The sequence below is a fragment of the Balaenoptera physalus genome, assembly GCF_965194825.1.
Source record: "Balaenoptera physalus genome assembly, chromosome: 4".
In the NCBI taxonomy this organism is placed as follows: domain Eukaryota; kingdom Metazoa; phylum Chordata; class Mammalia; order Artiodactyla; family Balaenopteridae; genus Balaenoptera; species Balaenoptera physalus.
Window position 1 is genome coordinate 105325621 of NC_138891.1, and position 18013 is coordinate 105343633.

General features: G+C 36.2%; 1 long non-coding RNA gene across 1 annotated transcript in view; it reads right to left on the reverse strand.

The window, feature by feature from the left end:
- Positions 1-16872, reverse strand: part of LOC309660207 — a 248329-nt gene extending 231457 nt beyond the window's left edge. The window contains exon 1 of the long non-coding RNA XR_014263270.1: positions 16567-16872. This is a non-coding gene — a long non-coding RNA (uncharacterized lncRNA). The remainder of the gene's footprint in view (positions 1-16566) is intronic.
- Positions 16873-18013: the final 1141 nt, after the last annotated feature.

Consider the following 18013-nt stretch of genomic DNA (forward strand, 5'->3'; position numbering starts at 1 on the left):
TGTCACACATCCAAAGCAAACTCTTGCTGGTGAGACATAGTTACTTCTCACCCAAAGATTTTCTTCATTTTGCTTCTGCCTGCATGAATAATAACAACTGACATTACTTGCTGGATTTTGTGTGGTGTGTTTTGACATCCAATACTTTAAAAGGAGAGGGAACAGCACATCCTACTATATATGTGTGGCACTCTAACAAACTTCTAGATAGTAACATAGAGTAACTCCATGATCTTGATGTAAGGTAAGATTTCTTAAAAGAACATAAAAAGGCTTCAAGATGGTGGAAGAGTAAGACGTGGAGATCACCTTCCTCCCCACAAATACATCAGAAATACATCTACATGTGGAACAACTCCTACAGAACACCTACTGAACGCTGGCAGAAGACCTCAGACCTCCCAAAAGGCAAGAAACTCCCCACGTACCTGGGTAGGGCAAAAGAAAAAAGGAAAAACAGAGACAAAAGAATAGGGACGGGACCTGCACCAGTGGGAGGGAGCCGTGAAGGAGGAAAGGTTTCCACACACTAGGAAGCCCCTTCGTGGGCAGAGACTGCGGGTGGCGGAAGGGGGAAGCTTCAGAGCCACGGAGGAGAGCGCAGCCACAGGGGTGCGGAGGGCAAAGCGGAGAGATTCCCGCACAGAGGCTCAGCGCCGACCAGCACTCACCAGCCCGAGAGGCTTGTCTGCTCACCCGCCGGGGCGGGTGGGGCTGGGAGCTGAGGCTCGGGCTTTGGTCGGATCGCAGGGAGAGGACTGGGGTTGGCGGTGTGAACACAGCCTGAAGGGGTTAGCGCACCACAGCTAGCCGGGAGGGAGTCCGGGAAAAAGTCTGCAGCTGCCGAAGAGGCAAGAGACTTTTTCTTGCTTCTTTGTTTCGCGGTGCGTGAGGAGAGGGATTCAGAGCGCGGCCAAAACGAACTCCAGAGGCGGGCGCGAGCCACGGCTAACAGCGCGGACCCCAGAGAGGGGCACGAGCCGCGGTTATCAGCGCGGACCCCAGAGATGGGCATGAGACGCTAAGGCTGCTGCTGCCGCCACCAAGAAGCCTGTGTGCGAGCACAGGTCACTATCCACACCCCCCTCCCGGGAGCCTGTGCAGCCCGCCACTGCCAGGGTCCCGTGATCTGGGGACAACTCCCCGGGAGAACGCACGGCGTGCCTCAGGCTGCTGCAACATCACGCCGGCCTCTGCCGCTGCAGGCTCGCCCAGCATCCGTACTCCTCCCTCCCCCCCCGGCCTGAGTGAGCCAGAGCCCCCGAAGCAGCTGCTCCTTTAACCCCGTCCTGTCTGAGTGAAGAAAAGATGCCTTCAGGCAACCTACACGCAGAGGCGGGGCCAAATCCAAAGCTGAACCCCAGGAGCTGTGAGAACAAAGAAGAGAAAGGGAAATCTCTCCCAGCAGCCTCAGGAGCAGCGGATTAAATCTCCACAGTCAACTTGATGTACCCTGCATCTGTGGAATACCTGAATAGACAACAAATCATCCCAAATTGAGGAGGTGGACTTTGGGAGCAAAAATATATATATATTTTTTCCCTTTTTCTTTTTTTGTGAGTGTGTGTGTATATGATTCTATGTGTGATTTTGTCTGTACAGCTTTGCTTTTACCATTTGTCCTAGGGTTCTGTCTGTCCGGTTTTTTTTTGTTTTTTTTTTTTAGTATGGATTTTAGCGTTTCTTATCATTGGTGGATTTGTTCTTTGGTTTGGTTGCTCTCATCTTTCTTTTTTTTTATTACTTTAAAAAAATTTTTAATATTTATCTTTTATTTTAATTATTTTATTTTATTTTATCTTCTTGTTTCTTTCTTTCTTTTTTTTTTTTTTCTCCCTTTAATTCTGAGCTGTGTGGATAACAGGCTCTTGGTGCTCCAGCCAGGCATCAGTGCTCTGCCTCTGAGGAGGGAGAGCCAAGTTCAGTACATTGGTCCACAAGAGACCTCCCAGCTCCATGTAATATCAAATGGAGAAAATCTCCCAGAGATCTCCATCTCAACGTCAAGACCCAGCTCCACTCATCGACCAGCAAGCTACAGTGCTGGACACCCTATGCCAAACAACTAGCAAGACAGGAACACAGCCCCATCCATTAGCAGAGAGGCTGCCTAAAATCATAATAAGGCCACAGACACCCCAAAACACACCATCAGATGTGGACCTGCCCACAAGAAAGACAAGATCCAGCATCATCCACCAGAACACAGGCACTAGTCCCCTCCACCAGGAAGCTGACAAAACCCACTGAACCAACCTTAGCCACTGAGGGCAGACACCAAAAATGACAGGAATTACGAACCTGCAGCCTGCAAAAAGGAGACCCCAAACACAGTAAGTTAAGCAAAATGAGAAGACAGAGAAACACACAGGAGATGAAGGAGCAAGGTAAAAACCCACCAGACCTAATAAAAGAAGAGGAAATAGGCAGTCTACCTGAAAAAGAATTCAAATAATGATAGTAAAGATGATCCAAAATCTTGGAAATAGAATGGAGAAAATACAAGAAATGTTTAACAAGGACCTAGAAGAACTAAAGAACAAACAAACACTGATGAACAACACAATAAATGAAAGGAAAAGTTCTCTAGAAGGGATCAATAGCAGAACAACTGAGGCAGAAGAATGGATAAGTGACATGAAAGATAAAATAGTGGAAATAACTACCTCAGAGCAGAATAAAGAAAAAGAATGAAAAGAATTGAGGACAGTCTCAGAGACCTCTGGGACAACATTAAACACACCAACATTTGAATTATAGGGGTCCCAGAAGAAGAAGAGAAAAAGAAAGGGACTGAGAAAATATTTGAAGAGATTATAGCTGAAAACTTCCCTAACATGGGAAAGGAAATAGTTAATCAACTCCAGGAAGCACAGAGAGTCCCATATAGGATAAATCCAAGGAGAAACATGCCAAGACACATATTAATCAAACTATCAAAAATTAAATACAAACAAAAAATATTAAAAACAGCAAGGGAAACACAACAAATAATATACAAGGGAATCCCAATAAGGTTAACAGCAGATCTTTCAGCAGAAACACTCCAAGTCAGAAGGGAGTGGCAGGACTTATTTAAACTGATGAAGGGGAAAATCCTACAACCAAGATTACACTACCCAGCAAGGATCTCATTCAGATTTGATGGAGAAATTAAAACCTTTACAGACAAGCAAAAGCTAAGAGAATTCAGCACCACCAAACCAGCTTTACAACAAATGCTATAGGAACTTCTCTAGGCAGGAAACACAAGAGAAGGAAAAGAGCTAAAATAACAAACCCAAAACAATTAAGAAAATGGGAATAGGAACATACATATCGATAACTACCTTAAATGTAAATGGATTAAATGCTCCAACCAAAATACATAGACTGGTTGAATGGATAGAAAAACAAGACCAGTATATATGCTGTCTACAAGAGACCCACTTCAGACCTAGGGACATATACAGACTGAAAATGAGTGGATGGAAAAAGATATTCCATGCAAATGGAAATCAAAAGAAAGCTGGGGTAGCAATTCTCATATCTGACAAAATAGACTTTAAAACAAAGACTATTACAAGAGACAAAGAAGGACACTACATAATGTTCAAGGGATCAACCCAAGAAGAAGCTATAACAATTGTAAATATTTATGCACCCCAAATAGGAGGACCTCAATACATAAGGCAAATGCTAGCAGCCATAAAAGGGGAAAATGACATAAGGCAAATGCTAGCAGCCATAAAAGGGGAAAATGACAGTAACACAATCATAGTAGGGGACTTTAACACCCCACTTTCACCAATGAACAGATCATCCAAAATGAAAATAAATAAGTAAACACAAGCTTTGAATGATACATTAAAAAAGAAGGACTTAATTGATATTTATAGGACATTCCATCCAAAAAAAACAGAATACACTTTCTTCTCAAGTGCTCATTCAAGATTCTCCAGGATAGATCATATCTTGGGTCACAAATCAAGCCTTGGTTAATTTAAGAAAATTGAAATCGTATCAAGTATCTTTTCTGACAACAACACTATGAGACTAGATATCAATTACAGGAAAAAATCTGTAAAAAATACAAACACATGGAGGATAAACAATACACTACTTAATAACCAAGAGATCACTGAAGAAATCAAAGAGGAAATCAAAAAATACCTAGAAACAAATGACAATGGAGACATGACGACCCAAAACTTATGGGTTGCAGCCAAAGCAGTTCCAAGAGGGAAGTTTATAACAGTACAATCTTACCTCAAGAAACAAAAAACATCTCAAATAAACAACCTAATCTTACACCTAAAGCAATTAGAGAAAGAAGAACAAAGAAACTACAATGTTAGTAAAGGGAAAGAAATCATAAAATCAGATCAGAAATAAATGAGAAAGAAATGAAGGAAATGATAACAAAGATCAATAAAACTAAAAGCTGGTTCTTTGAGAAGATAAACAAATGGATAAACCACTGGCCTGACTCATCAAGAAAAAAAGGGAGAAGACTCAGATCAATAGAATTAGAAATGGAAAAGGAGAAGTAACAACTGACACTGCAGAAATACAAGCGATCATGAGTGATTACTACAAGCAACCATATGCCAATAAAATGGACAACCTGGAAAAAATGGACAAATTCTTAGAAATGCACAACCTTCCAAGACTGAACCAGGAAGAAATAGAAAATATGAACAGACCAATCACAAGCACTGAAATTGAAACTGTGATTTAAAATCTTCCAACAAACAAAAGCCCAGGAGCAGATGGCTTGTCAGGCAAACTCTATCAAACATTTAGAGAAGAGCTAACACCTATCCTTCTCAAAGTCTTCCAAAATATAACAGAGGGAGAAACACTCCCAAACTCATTCTACGAGGCCACCATCATCCTGATACCAAAACCACACAAAGAGGTCACAAAGAAAGAAAACTACAGGCCAATATCACTGATGAACATAGATGTAAAAATCCTCAGCAAAATACTGGCAAACAGAATCCAACAGCACATTAAAATGATCATACACCTTGATCAAGTGGGGTTGATCCCAGGAATGCAAGGATTCTTCAATATACCCAAATCAATCAATGTGACACACCATATTAACAAATTGAAGGAGAAAAACCATATGATCATCTCAATAGATGCAGAAAACGCTTTCAAAAAAATTCAACACCCATTTATGATAAAAACCCTCCAGAAAGTAGGCATAGAGGGAACTTACCTCAACATAATAAAGGCCATATATGACAAACCCACAGCCAACATTGTCCTCAATGGTGAAGAACTGAAACCATTTCCACTAAGATCAGGAACAAGACAAGGTTGCCCACTCTCACCACTATTATTCAACACAGTTTTGGAAGTTTTAGCCACAGCAATCAGAGAAGAAAAAGAAATAAAAGGAATTCAAAATGGAAAAGAAGAAATAAAGCTGTCACTGTTTGCAGATGACATGATACTATACATAGAATATCCTAAAGACACTATCAGAAAAATACTAGAGCTAATCAATGAATTTGGTAAAGTAGCAGGATAAAAAATTAATGCACAGAAATCTCTTGCATTCCTATACACTAATGATGAAAAATCTGAAAGAGAAATTAAGTAAACATGCATATTTACCATTGCAACAAAAAGAATAAAATATCTAGGAATAAATCTACCTAAGGAGACAAAAGACCTGTATGCAGAAAATTATAAGACACTAATGAAAGAAATTAAAGATGATACAAATAGATGGAGAGATATACCATGTTCTTGGATTGGAAGAATCAATATTGTGGAAATGACTATACTACCCAAAGTAATCTACAGATTCAATGCAATCCCTATTAAACTACCACTGGCATTTTTCACAGAACTAGAACAAAAAATCTCACAATTTGTATGGAAAAACAAAAGACCCCGAATAGCCTAAGCAATATTGAGAAAGAAAAACGGAGCTGGAGGAATCTGGCTCCCTGACTTCAGACTATACTACAAAGCTACAGTAACCAAGACAGTATGGTACTGGCACAAAAACAGAAATATAGATCAATGGAAAAGGATAGAAAACCCGGAGATAAACCCATGCACGTATGGTCACCTTATCTTTGATAAAGGAGGCAAGAATATACAGTGGAGAAAAGACAGCCTCTTCAATAAGTGGTGCTGGGAAAACTGGACAGCTACATGCAAAAGAATGAAATTAGAACACTCCCTAACACCATACACAAAAATAAACTCAAAATGGATTAAAGACCTAAATGTAAGGCCAGACACTATTAAACTCTTACTCTTAGAGGAAAACATAGGCAGAACACTTTTTGACATAAATCATAGCAAGATCCTTTTTGACCCATCTCCTAGAGGAATGGAAATAAATCAAAAATAAACAAACGGGACCTAATGAAACTTAAAAGCTTTTGCACAGCAAAGGAAACCATAAACAAGACAAAAAGACAACCCTCAGAATAGGAGAAAATATTTGCAAATGAAGAAACTGACAAAGGATTAATCTCCAAAATTTACAAGCAGCTCATGCAGCTCAATGTCAAAAAAACAACCCAATTCAAAAATGGGCAGAAGACCTAAACAGACATTTCTCCAAAGAAGATATACAGATTGCCAACAAACACATGCACGAATGTTCAACATCATTAATCATTAGAGAAATGCAAATCAAAACTACAATGAGATATCATCTCACACTGGTCAGAATGACCATCATAAAAAAATCTACAAACAATAAATGCTGGAGAGGGTGTGGAGAAAAGGGTACCCTCTTGCACTGTTGGTGGGAATGTAAACTGATACAGCCACTATGGAAAACAGTACGGAGGTTCTTGAAAAAACTAAAAATAGAGTTACCATACGGTCCAGCAATCCCACTACTGGGCATATACCCTGAGAAAACCATAATTCAAAAAGGGTCATGTACCACAATGTTCATTGCAGCTCTATTTACAATAGCCAGGACATGGAAGCAACCTAAGTGTCCTTTGACAGATGAAAGGATAAAGAAGATGTGGTGCATATATACAATGGAATATTGCTCAGCCATAAAAAGAAATGAAATTGAGTTATTTGTAGTGAGGTGGATGGACCTAGAGTCTGTCATACAGAGTGAAGTAAGTCAGAAAGAGAAAAACAAATACTGTATGCTAACACATATATATGGAATCTTAAAAAAATAAAAAAATAAAAATGGTTCTGAAGAACCTAGGGGCAGGACAGGAATAAAGACACAGATGTAGAGAATGGACTTGAGGATGCGAGGAGGGAGAAGGGTAAACTGGAACGAAGTGAGAGAGTGGCATGGACATATATACACTACCAAATTTAAAATAGTTAGTGGGAAGCAGCTGCATAGCACAGGGAGATCAGCTCAGTGCTTTGTGACCACCTAGGGGGGTGGGATAGGGAAGATGGGAGGGAGATGCAAGAGGGAGGTGATATGGGGATGTATGTATATGTATAGCTGATTAACTTTGTTATAAAGCAGAAACTAACACACCATTGTAAAGCAGTTATACTCCAATAAAGATGTTAAAAAAAAAGAACATAAAAAGCTATAATCATTAAAAATTGATAAATTAAGATCAAGAATTCCCAATCACCAAAAAATACCATATTTAGAAAGAGTTAAAGGCAAATCAAAGAATGGAAAATAAATATTTACAATACTTAAAAAAAGACTCATATCCATACAACTTCTGCAAGTTGCTAAGAAAAGGCAAGCAATGCAATTAGAATGATAAGCAATACATGTGAATAAGCACTTCACAAGGATTTCCAAATGCTAATGCACATATGAAAAAAACAGTCAGCCTCCTTAGAAATCAGTGAAGTGCATATTTAAACTACAGAGAGATCCTACTGCACATTATCAGAATGTGACTAAAATAATATGAAAACTGACAAAGCCAATAATTGGTGATTATGTAGCTTAATAGTATTTTTTTTTTTTTTTTTTTGCTGCCCCGTGCAGCATGTGGGATCCCAGTTCCCCGACCAGGGATCAAACCCACGGCCCCTGCACTGGAAGCCGGAGTGCTAACCACTGGATTGCCAGGGAAGTCCCAATAGTATATTTTATATATACACACACATATGTGTATATTATATTTCACTCTTAGGTACATTCCAAGAGGCATGCAATGCATAAATATTGGTACCAAAATACATATACTAGGATATTCATTGGAGCATTATTCCTAATAGCTTCAAACTAGAATTAACTGTCCATCAATAATAGAATATATAAATAAATTGTGATATATTCATTTAATAAAATACCAAACAACAATGAAAATTAACAGAAAATCTAGCATCATGCAACTACCTGGATGAATATTACACACAAAATATTGAATGAAAAGTATTATATGCTCAAAAAATAATTCATTATTTTATGTGTGAAAGTATAAAATGAGTTCATACTAACTATGGTGTTAGTAGTCAAGATAATAATACATTTATGGGAGTGGAGATTAGGAGGGAACACAAAGCTTCTGGGGTGTTGATAATGGTTTGTTTCTTGACCTGGATGCTGATTGTGTGGGTGAATTTACTTTGCGATAATTGAGCTCTAACATAGTTACGCTATGTGTATTTTTCTATGTTTCTTAATTTCAATAAAAACTTTAAAATTGCATAACTTGATGCTAATTTGAAAAGACACATCTGACACAAATTTTCACTGAAAATTGAAACATTAAAGGATGAACCAAGTTCTGGCACACAGATGCAATGAAAACTTAGAAAAAAGAGGGACGAGGAGAAGAATGCAGTGTAGAAATCCTGCTATCATATGGAGGGGAATAAAGAAATTCAAAACAAATGGAACAAACAAGAATTTAAGATAAAGAAAAAAACAGAGAAAAATAACATTTTTGAATTTTTTCCACTTTCATACTTACTCAGCAAATAACATTCCCATTTCAAAGAATGTTTTGCTAAAGCATATAAATGTTAAATACAATGCAAGAAGTGGTGGAGATTTGAATGAAGCTATAACTATGGGAAGAAAATGAATATGACTTATGAAAGACTTAATTCACAAATAATCTCTGTGCCCGAATTCTTTTTGCAGTTGAGTCCTTTCAAACTTTCAATGAAGATATATTTATAATGTTATACAAACTTTTTCAGAATATTATGAACATAAAAATTTTCTAAATTTGTTCTCTGAAACTGTTGTATGTAATTCTGATATTAAAACATAACAAAAGTAGTAGTTCAAAACTTAAATGAAAATAATAAAGTGATAACACATACCACATGTGAAATTCCTAAATAAAATAAAACATTTAATTTAATGTGACAATAAAATAATAATTGACTGTCACCAACTTGATCTCATTCAAACAATGTAATGATGATTTATGATTAGGAAACATTTAATTTGTCATGTTCATAATTCACAAATAAATCTTAATGGGTGTTCAAAAAAGTAATTTTATATAATCCAACTTCCATTTCTCATAAAACTCAGTCAGTAAACTACTAAGAAAAAACTGATTATTTAATGAAAGCAAACATTAATTTGAAAGCAAAATCAAATCATTCAGTTGGCATTGAAATATGAGCTAGTCCCATTAGAGATTGGAAATAGACAAGCATATCCACTATCACTACTACAATTTAATGTTGTTTAAGATCTGGCCAATGCAGTAAAGAAGGAAACAGAAAACAGAAAGATATATAACTATTGAAAAGGAAGAATTTAAATAATCTCTCTGCATAGCGTATGGTTGGAAAACACAATTTAGAATATAGAAAACCTAATAGAATCAATATATATTAAAATTCAGAAAGTTCAAGGAAGTCACTCCTTACTAAGTCAATATACATGGATCAAGAAATTTCCTATATATCAACATTTGATATCAACTTTTGATATCTGTAGCATTAAATGACTCTATAAGAAGTTTTCAAATAATGACATTAACTTTCTCCTTAAACAACTAGAAAAAGAAGAGCACATTAAACTAAAATTAAGTAGAAGAAAGAAAATAATAGAGATTGGAAGCTAAATAAGTTAGAAACAAGAAAAGCAGGGATACAAAAAGCTGGTTCTTTGAGATCAATGAAATTGAATATATTTATCCAGATATATCGAGGGAAATGAAGACATAAATTACAAATATCAGGAATGAGAGAGCTGGCATTACTATGGACTCTACAGATATTTAAGAAGATAATAAGGTAATTCTGTGAATAATATTATGCCAATATATTAGACAACTCAGAGGAAAAGGGCAGATTTCTTGAAAGATAAAAATTGCCAAAGCTCACTCAAGAATAAATAGAAAACCTGAAGATCCCAAATCTACTAAATAAATTGGAGTTTAAAACTTTCCCACAAAGAAAACACAAGACCCTGATTGCTTCCCTGATGCATTCCACAAAACATTTAAGAAAGAAAGAATACTAGTTCTGCAAATGTTCTTCCAGAAAATTAAAATGGAACAATTTCTTCCTAACTCATTCTATGAATCAATCATTACCCTGATACCAAATTCAAACAAAAACATTATTAGATTATTAAAAAACTATAGACCAATATTCTTCATATAGATGTAAAAATTCCAAACAAAATTTTAGCAAGTCGAATCTAAAAATATATAAAAAAGATAATACACTTTTTCAAAATCCATGAACCCAATCTTATCATAAGATACCAGCCAGGCCCAAACTGAGGAAAATGCTACAAAATATTTCACCAGTACTCTTCAAATGTGCCAAAGTCATGAAAAACAAGGAAAGACAGAGAAACTGTCACACACTGGAGAAATCTAAACATAATGACTATAGGTAATATGGTATCCTGGACTGGATCCTGGGTCAACAAGAAGATATTAAAGAAAAATCTGGTGAAATTCTATTAAAATCTGTAGTTCAGTTAATAGTATTGTACCAATGTTAATTTCTTTGTCTTGATGAATATGCCATGGTTATGTAAGATATTAACACTACGAAAACCTGGGTAAAGGGTCTAAATCCAAAGGAGTTAAAACACACAAAAAACTGAAAAAGAAGAAAGTTGGAAGACCAGCATTACCTGATTTCCAGACATTAAAAAGCAACAATAGTCAAAACTGTCTGGTATTGGCATAAAGGTAGACAAATTGATCAATAGAACAGAATAAGAAGTTCAGAAGTAGACCCACACATATATAGATAGCTGATTTTTGAAAAAAGTGTGAAGGTAATTCAGTGGAGAATAATCCTTTCAAATGACATTGTAATAATTAGATATATACAGCTGCAAAAAATAAACTTTGATACATACCTCACATTACACACAAAAATCAATTCATAATGGGATCATACATCTAACATAAAACATAAAACTATAAAAGTTCTGAAAGAAAACATAGAAAATCTGTGTGATTTTGCATTTTGGCATAGATTTTTAAATGTGACATGAAAAGCACAATCAATAAAAGAACATGAATAAATTGAATTTCACCAAAATTTAAACCTTCTGCTATTCAGAAGACACTGTTAAGAAAATGAAAAGACAAAGCCATAAACTTAGGGAAAATATTTGCAAAGCATATATCTGATAAAGACTTGTTGTTAAGAGTTTATAGACAGAACTTAAGAAAGCAAACAATCCAATAAAAAATGAGGAAAATATTTGGACAGCTTTCCAAAGATGATATGTGAATGGGAAATAAGTACAGGAAAAGATTTCATTAAGGCAGAAATAGAGACACAGATGTGGAGAACAAATATATGGACACCAAGGGGGGAAACGGAGGGTGGGGGGTGGGTGGTGGTGGGATGAATTGGGCGACTGGGATTGACATATATACACTAATATGTATAAAATAGATAACTAATAAGAACCTGCTGTATATAAAAAAAAAAGAAAGAAAGAAAAGATTTCAACATCATTATTCATTAGGAAATGCAAATTGAAACCACATGAGAGACAACTAAATACCGATTAGAACAGTTAACATTTTAAAAGTTGGCCATACTAAGCATTGACAAGGATGTAGAGAAAATGGAACTCTCATATACTGCTGGTTGAAATATATAATAACACAAGAAGTTGGAAAAAGTTGACCATTTTTTCAAAAGCAAAGTATGCATGTATCATATAATCCAGTCTACTCTTAGTATTTACCTGAGAGAAAAGGAATCATACCCCATATAAAAAGCCTTATAGAAATATGCTCACTGAAGCATTAGTTTAATAGTCCAAACTGGAAATAACCCAATGGTCATCAGCAAGTGAATGGATTAACAAATTGCAGTAAATCCATTTATCAGTATACTACTACTACCAGTCTCAGGAATCTTATCTGCAGATGAGTGTTTGGGAGCAAGATGTTCACAAAATGATAGAAAAAAGAACTGATATAAAACAAAAATAGACCCACAAGCCAACCTCTTTCAAATGTAAGCCCTTCTAAAACAAAAAGAGTGCAATGAGGCAAATGCTTTGTGTTCTCAATAAACCACCAAAAGAGAAATAAATGCGTGCTCCAGGAAACCCATGCAATAAAAACATAAATAATGCATCAACACCTTAAAAACTGGTGAAGATTGGTTTAGCATTTAAAATATTCAGTATTCTTGTTGTGTGTATAGATTAATTTTCTAACAATTTCTACTTTAGTTAATACTCAGAATACATAATATATAAATCTGTCTTTATTTTGGGCTGAAGTAACCTAGCATTGTTTTTTAATCTGTTCAATTGTTTGGTTTGTTTAAACCAAATTGACTCCTGCCTGCCAAACTCTCAGGCCTATATTAAGATTTTTACAATTCAAAAGATTTGAATTTAGAGAATTTCTTGGAAGTCTTAATGCACCAATCTCAGAGTGAGGACTGATCACTCAAAGAGGATAATCCTCTTTTGGGAACCAACTGCATAAGCGTCTCTGACTTAGATGTACAGAAGACTTCAGAAGAAACCTCTATAATCTGAGGTTTATCTCTAGCCTGTCATGAGTACCTGACATTTCTACCTTGTTGAGCTCAGACATTTCAGCTTTCATCTTCTCCCATATATAAACCCATGAGAGTATCTCTCAGATTTATACTTCAAGGCTACCTTCTCTGAACTCTTTTTATCATTCATGCTCACTAATCTACATTTTTTTGATTGTAAAAGTGCCTCTTACTAAGAGAAGTTTCATGAAAACTAAAAATCTGGCTGTTTCAATGATTCTTAGAAACAGAGCTACTCTCACACCAGGCAATCTTGTAGACTATATGCTGCTTTCATTCCCTGTGAAGAAAAGCAATCTAGAGAAGACCATGTTCTAATGCGCAGAAAAAGAAATATAACTAAATATAATCACTACTGTTTCTACAGTTCTCTATTCCATAAAAACTGTGAGCAAATTCTGCCATTTATCACCTTCAATCAAGTTGTCACCCAAACATAGGGACCTGTTAGTGGAGTCTACCCATGAGCTCTGCAGGAATCCATCCAGAAGCCAAATACCACTGCCACGCAGCTGTACTCTACACTGTCTATCCTCTCTGTCTTCATCTCTCAGACAAATTCAAGAATCATGGGTTTGGTGAGTAAAGAGCTAAGTCAGCCTAGTTTGGCCACACTATATACACTGGATATGTTCAACAAGGCCACAGAATAATATGCTCTGTAAAAATCCATTAATTTTCAGGTTTCTGTATTTTTTTTTTTTTTGGTTTTAATTTCAGAAAAATTTCCTCAGAAACAATGTTAAAACATCCACTTTCCATATCTTAACAGGATAAAAATGTCATACCTACCCTCTTCCCCCATGACAAGTGAGTAGGGTGCAACGAATCTAAACCAAGTCCAAAAGTGGGAGAGAGAGAGACTGAGGAGTAGAGGCAAAGAGTGGCGGCTCCTTGGCACGGTGTGAATCAACACAGTTTGCTAGGATTCATCCCTTCCCACCCACAGTATTCATGTTTTCATCACCTTTTAGAAAATATCCCTGTTGAGTCCATTCAGAAAAACACTTTGGGGACACACACACAAAATAGTTTTCCAGAAATATTAAAAGTGCAGAAGAAAGAATAGGGAATTTAATTCCATAAAACACTTTAAAGCCAATTATGATAGGTGTAAAAATATAAAGATTATTAGGGCATATGCAGTCTAAACTTAAAGAAGAGGGAGTAAGCCAGGTATGGATTTAAAACAAAACAGACAACACACAGCAAAATGAAGAAAGTGTTCTGGAAAATGAAGAATAAAGATGATGTTAGGAATTGAAACAGAAAGTGGCAAAAAAAAAAAAAAAAAGAGGAAAGATGGCAGAGCTTAATATACAAGAACCTCTGAGGGACTTACATTTGGAAGGAAGAGGGAGGAAGCTGAGGAAGAGGAGAAGAAGAGGAGGACCCACCAAGGATACAATACAGGCGTGATAAGAGAAATAAATGTGAAGGGAAGTTTTTTAAAAGTCCAAGAAATAATTTTTGCCACTTAAATAAGTGGCATTAAATAGAATCAAATTATAAAAGGATTTCAAGAGTGGTGACTGAAAACAAATCCTTGAGTTCACGAATAACTTGATTGAGACCACATTTCCAAAGAGTAATGTGTGTGAAGTGGAGCCATTACTGTCAGGCTGACTTTAAGGAACTCGACTGTGAAGAGTTAAGTACAGTTGGAAAAGGTTATCTTTAAGGGAATTCTAGTTGATGTTGTTAAAATAGAGAAACACAAGGCTATATTGGTAGATAGGAGAGAAAGAAGAATCACAGGGGAAAAGTGATGGCATGTCATATACCAGAGACAGGAGGATTAGCTGGGCAATGGAAAACTTTCAATGTCCATTTTTTGAAGGAGAATAATAATTCAGGTAAAAAAAAAGAAGTTCTCAAAAAAAAGAAGAAAATATTTCCTTTTTTCTTATCTATCACATATACTAAAAATGATGAAGGAAGGAAGGAAGAGGTTAAGTCCAAAAGAAAATTCTTTTCGGGAGGGACTTTTAGGAAATATACGGTTTTGTCAATGTCTGTACACTACCCGCCAGTCAAAGGAGCAGAGAAGCCACTGTTAAAGAAACATGCATAAAAAAAATTACATATACCTAGTCAAAATCATAAACAAATCACTTATAGTCATACATCCAGCTCAATTACCCCTGACCTACAAAGTAGTGAGTGGTACTTCATACATCAGAAAATATTTCACATCTTTCGGTTTGCCAGGCAAAATCCCAAGTCTTCTGAACCCTTCTAAATTTATGTATACACTGCAGGTTTCCTGTGCATAGAAGAACACCTAAGATTGGCAAAAGCTGGAGTTTAATGTGTCTTTGTATGATGGGAGTCTGGAGAAGAGAGAACCTTAAAAATGTTACACAAAAACAGTAGGCCATCCTACAAATCTGTGCTATAGCAGTACACGTCTTGACCTAATGCCATAAACAGAAGGGATCCTCTATATACTTTGGGAGAAACCACGAGATTTGTCTTCCAGTTTTGACTCTTAATAGGGTAGCAAAAGGTCAACTAGGATCTATGGATTATCTACAATAAACATTAATTGGCTTAGATATAGACAAAGATGTAAAGATATAGATACAGATATAGATAACATGGTGGTGCAGTTGTTAACAATCCACCTACCAATGCAGGGGACATGGGTTCGAGCCCTGGTCTGGGAAGATCCCACATGCCATGGAGCAACTAAGCCTGTGTGCCACAACTACTGAGCCTGTGCTCTAGAGTCCATTCTCCGCAACAAGAGAAGCAACTGCAATGAGAAGCCCACACACCGCAAGGAAGAGTATCCCCCACTCGCTACAACTAGAGACAGCCTGTGCACAGCAACAAAGACCCAATGCAGCCAAAAATAAATAAATAAATAAATAAGCAATGTTATGACAGAACTGCTCTACATTAAAAAAAAAAAAAAGACAGTGCTATCCTACCCAACTAATATCCTTCCTATCCAATCCCAACCATCTCCCAATCTCCTTCACCCCGTGCTTTCCAGAGACACTAGCAAATACTGAAAATGCAGAAAATATGTAAATTGACCCCAGACAATATTTCAGGTATGGAGATTATTTCAAATATCATTCTTCTTCTGTATGTTTGAAATTTAATTTTTAGAAAGCAAATGAATTATGCACTGTTTTGGGTCATTTAAGTCAAGAAAATAACTTCTAATATATCTCTATGGTAATGTATCTCCTTAAAATAAAATTTTATTTGTTTTTGTCCTAGCAAAGACAGGACTAACTAAAACACCTGGATGATTAATCATTTAAACATTCTGATGATAAATGTAGTATATATTTGTTGTAGAAAACTTAGAAAAAATAAAAAACTATGATCAAGAAAATAAAAACCACCCATAATCCCATCATCTGAGTTACTGTGTATGGATATCTTTCTAGTGTTTCTATGTATCTGCATTTTTATACAAATATAAGATACTCATAATTCTCTTTTTTGTTTAATGTAGTAACATGGATATTTTCATGTTATAACATATTCTTTTCAAATAAAATTTTAATCAGTGTCTGTAGTCCATCATTCTTTTTCCAAATACCATTATTTAAAAGTAAGGTTTTGAAGATCTTTATCTAAGCCAATATTTTTGTACATCTCTACTTCTTTTTTTTTTTTTAATAAATTTATTTATTTATTATTTATTTTTGGCTGTGTTGGGTCTTCATTTCTGTGCAAGGGCTTTCTCTAGTTGCGGCAAGCGGGGGCCACTCTTCATCGCGGTGCGCAGGCCTTTCACTATCGCAGCCTCTCTTGTTGCAGAGCACAGGCTCCAGACGCGCAGGCTCAGTAGCTGTGGCTCACGGGCCCAGTTGCTCCGCGGCATGTGGGATCTTCCCAGACCAGGGCTCGAACCCATGTCCCCTGCATTAGCAGGCAGATTCTCAACCACTGCACCACCAGGGAAGCCCCACATCTCTACTTCTTTTAGATTACTTTCTAGAATTAGAATCATAGGATAAATATTATATTTTAAGACTTTTTAAAATAGATTGCTAATTTTTCCTCCAGTAAATTCATTAAAAAAAAAAAAATTACATTCCCATCAGTAAGAGATAAGTGACATTTAGCTACCTTGCAAACTCTGGCTCTAGAATATTTTAAATATTTATCTTTTTGCTGGTCTCCACCTCATGACTACTTGTTTTAATATTCATATCTTGAATATCAACTGAATTTTGGCTTCCTATATTTCTCTATGTGTTAAGTCCTTAATCATTTTATTTACCCATGCTTCAGTAAGTGTGTTCATCTTTGTTATTGAGTATAAGAGCTTCAAAGAGGAAGTGACATATGAACTGGGTTTCTGAAGGATCATTTTACCATTAAAGAATCAGGGGAATGTCATCCTATGGAAAGGCTCAAAAGCATGAAAGAACCTAAAACATTGAGAGACAGTGAGAAATTCACTGTAGCAGTAACAGTGGACACTGGAAGAGGAGGTGTCCAATGTTGCAGGTAATGGACCCTTGCAAAAATGAAGCTGGCAGCAGATAAAGACAACACAAACAGATGGAAAGATATACCACATTCTTGGACTGGAAGAATCAATATTGTTAAAATGACTATACTACCCAAGGCAATCTATAAATTCAATGAAATCCCTATCAAATTAACAATGGCATTTTTCACTGAACTGGAACAAAAAATTTTTAATTTGTATGGAAACACAAAAGACCACAAATAGCAAAAACAATCTTGAGAAAGAAGAATGGAGCTGGAGGAATCATGCTCCCTGGCTTAAGACTATACTACAAAGCTACAGTAATCAAAACAGAATGGTACTGGCACAAACGCAGACATATAGATCAATGGAACAGGATAGAAAGCCCAGAAATAAACCCACACACTTATGGTCTATTAATTAATCTATGAAAAAGGAGGCAAAAATATACAATGGAGAAAAGACAATCTCTTCAATAAGTGATGTTAGGAAAACTGGATAGCTACATGTAAAAGAATGAAATTAGAACATTCTTTAACACCATATACAAAAATGAACTCAAAACAGAGTTACTGTATGATCTTGCCATTCCACTCTTTGGCATAT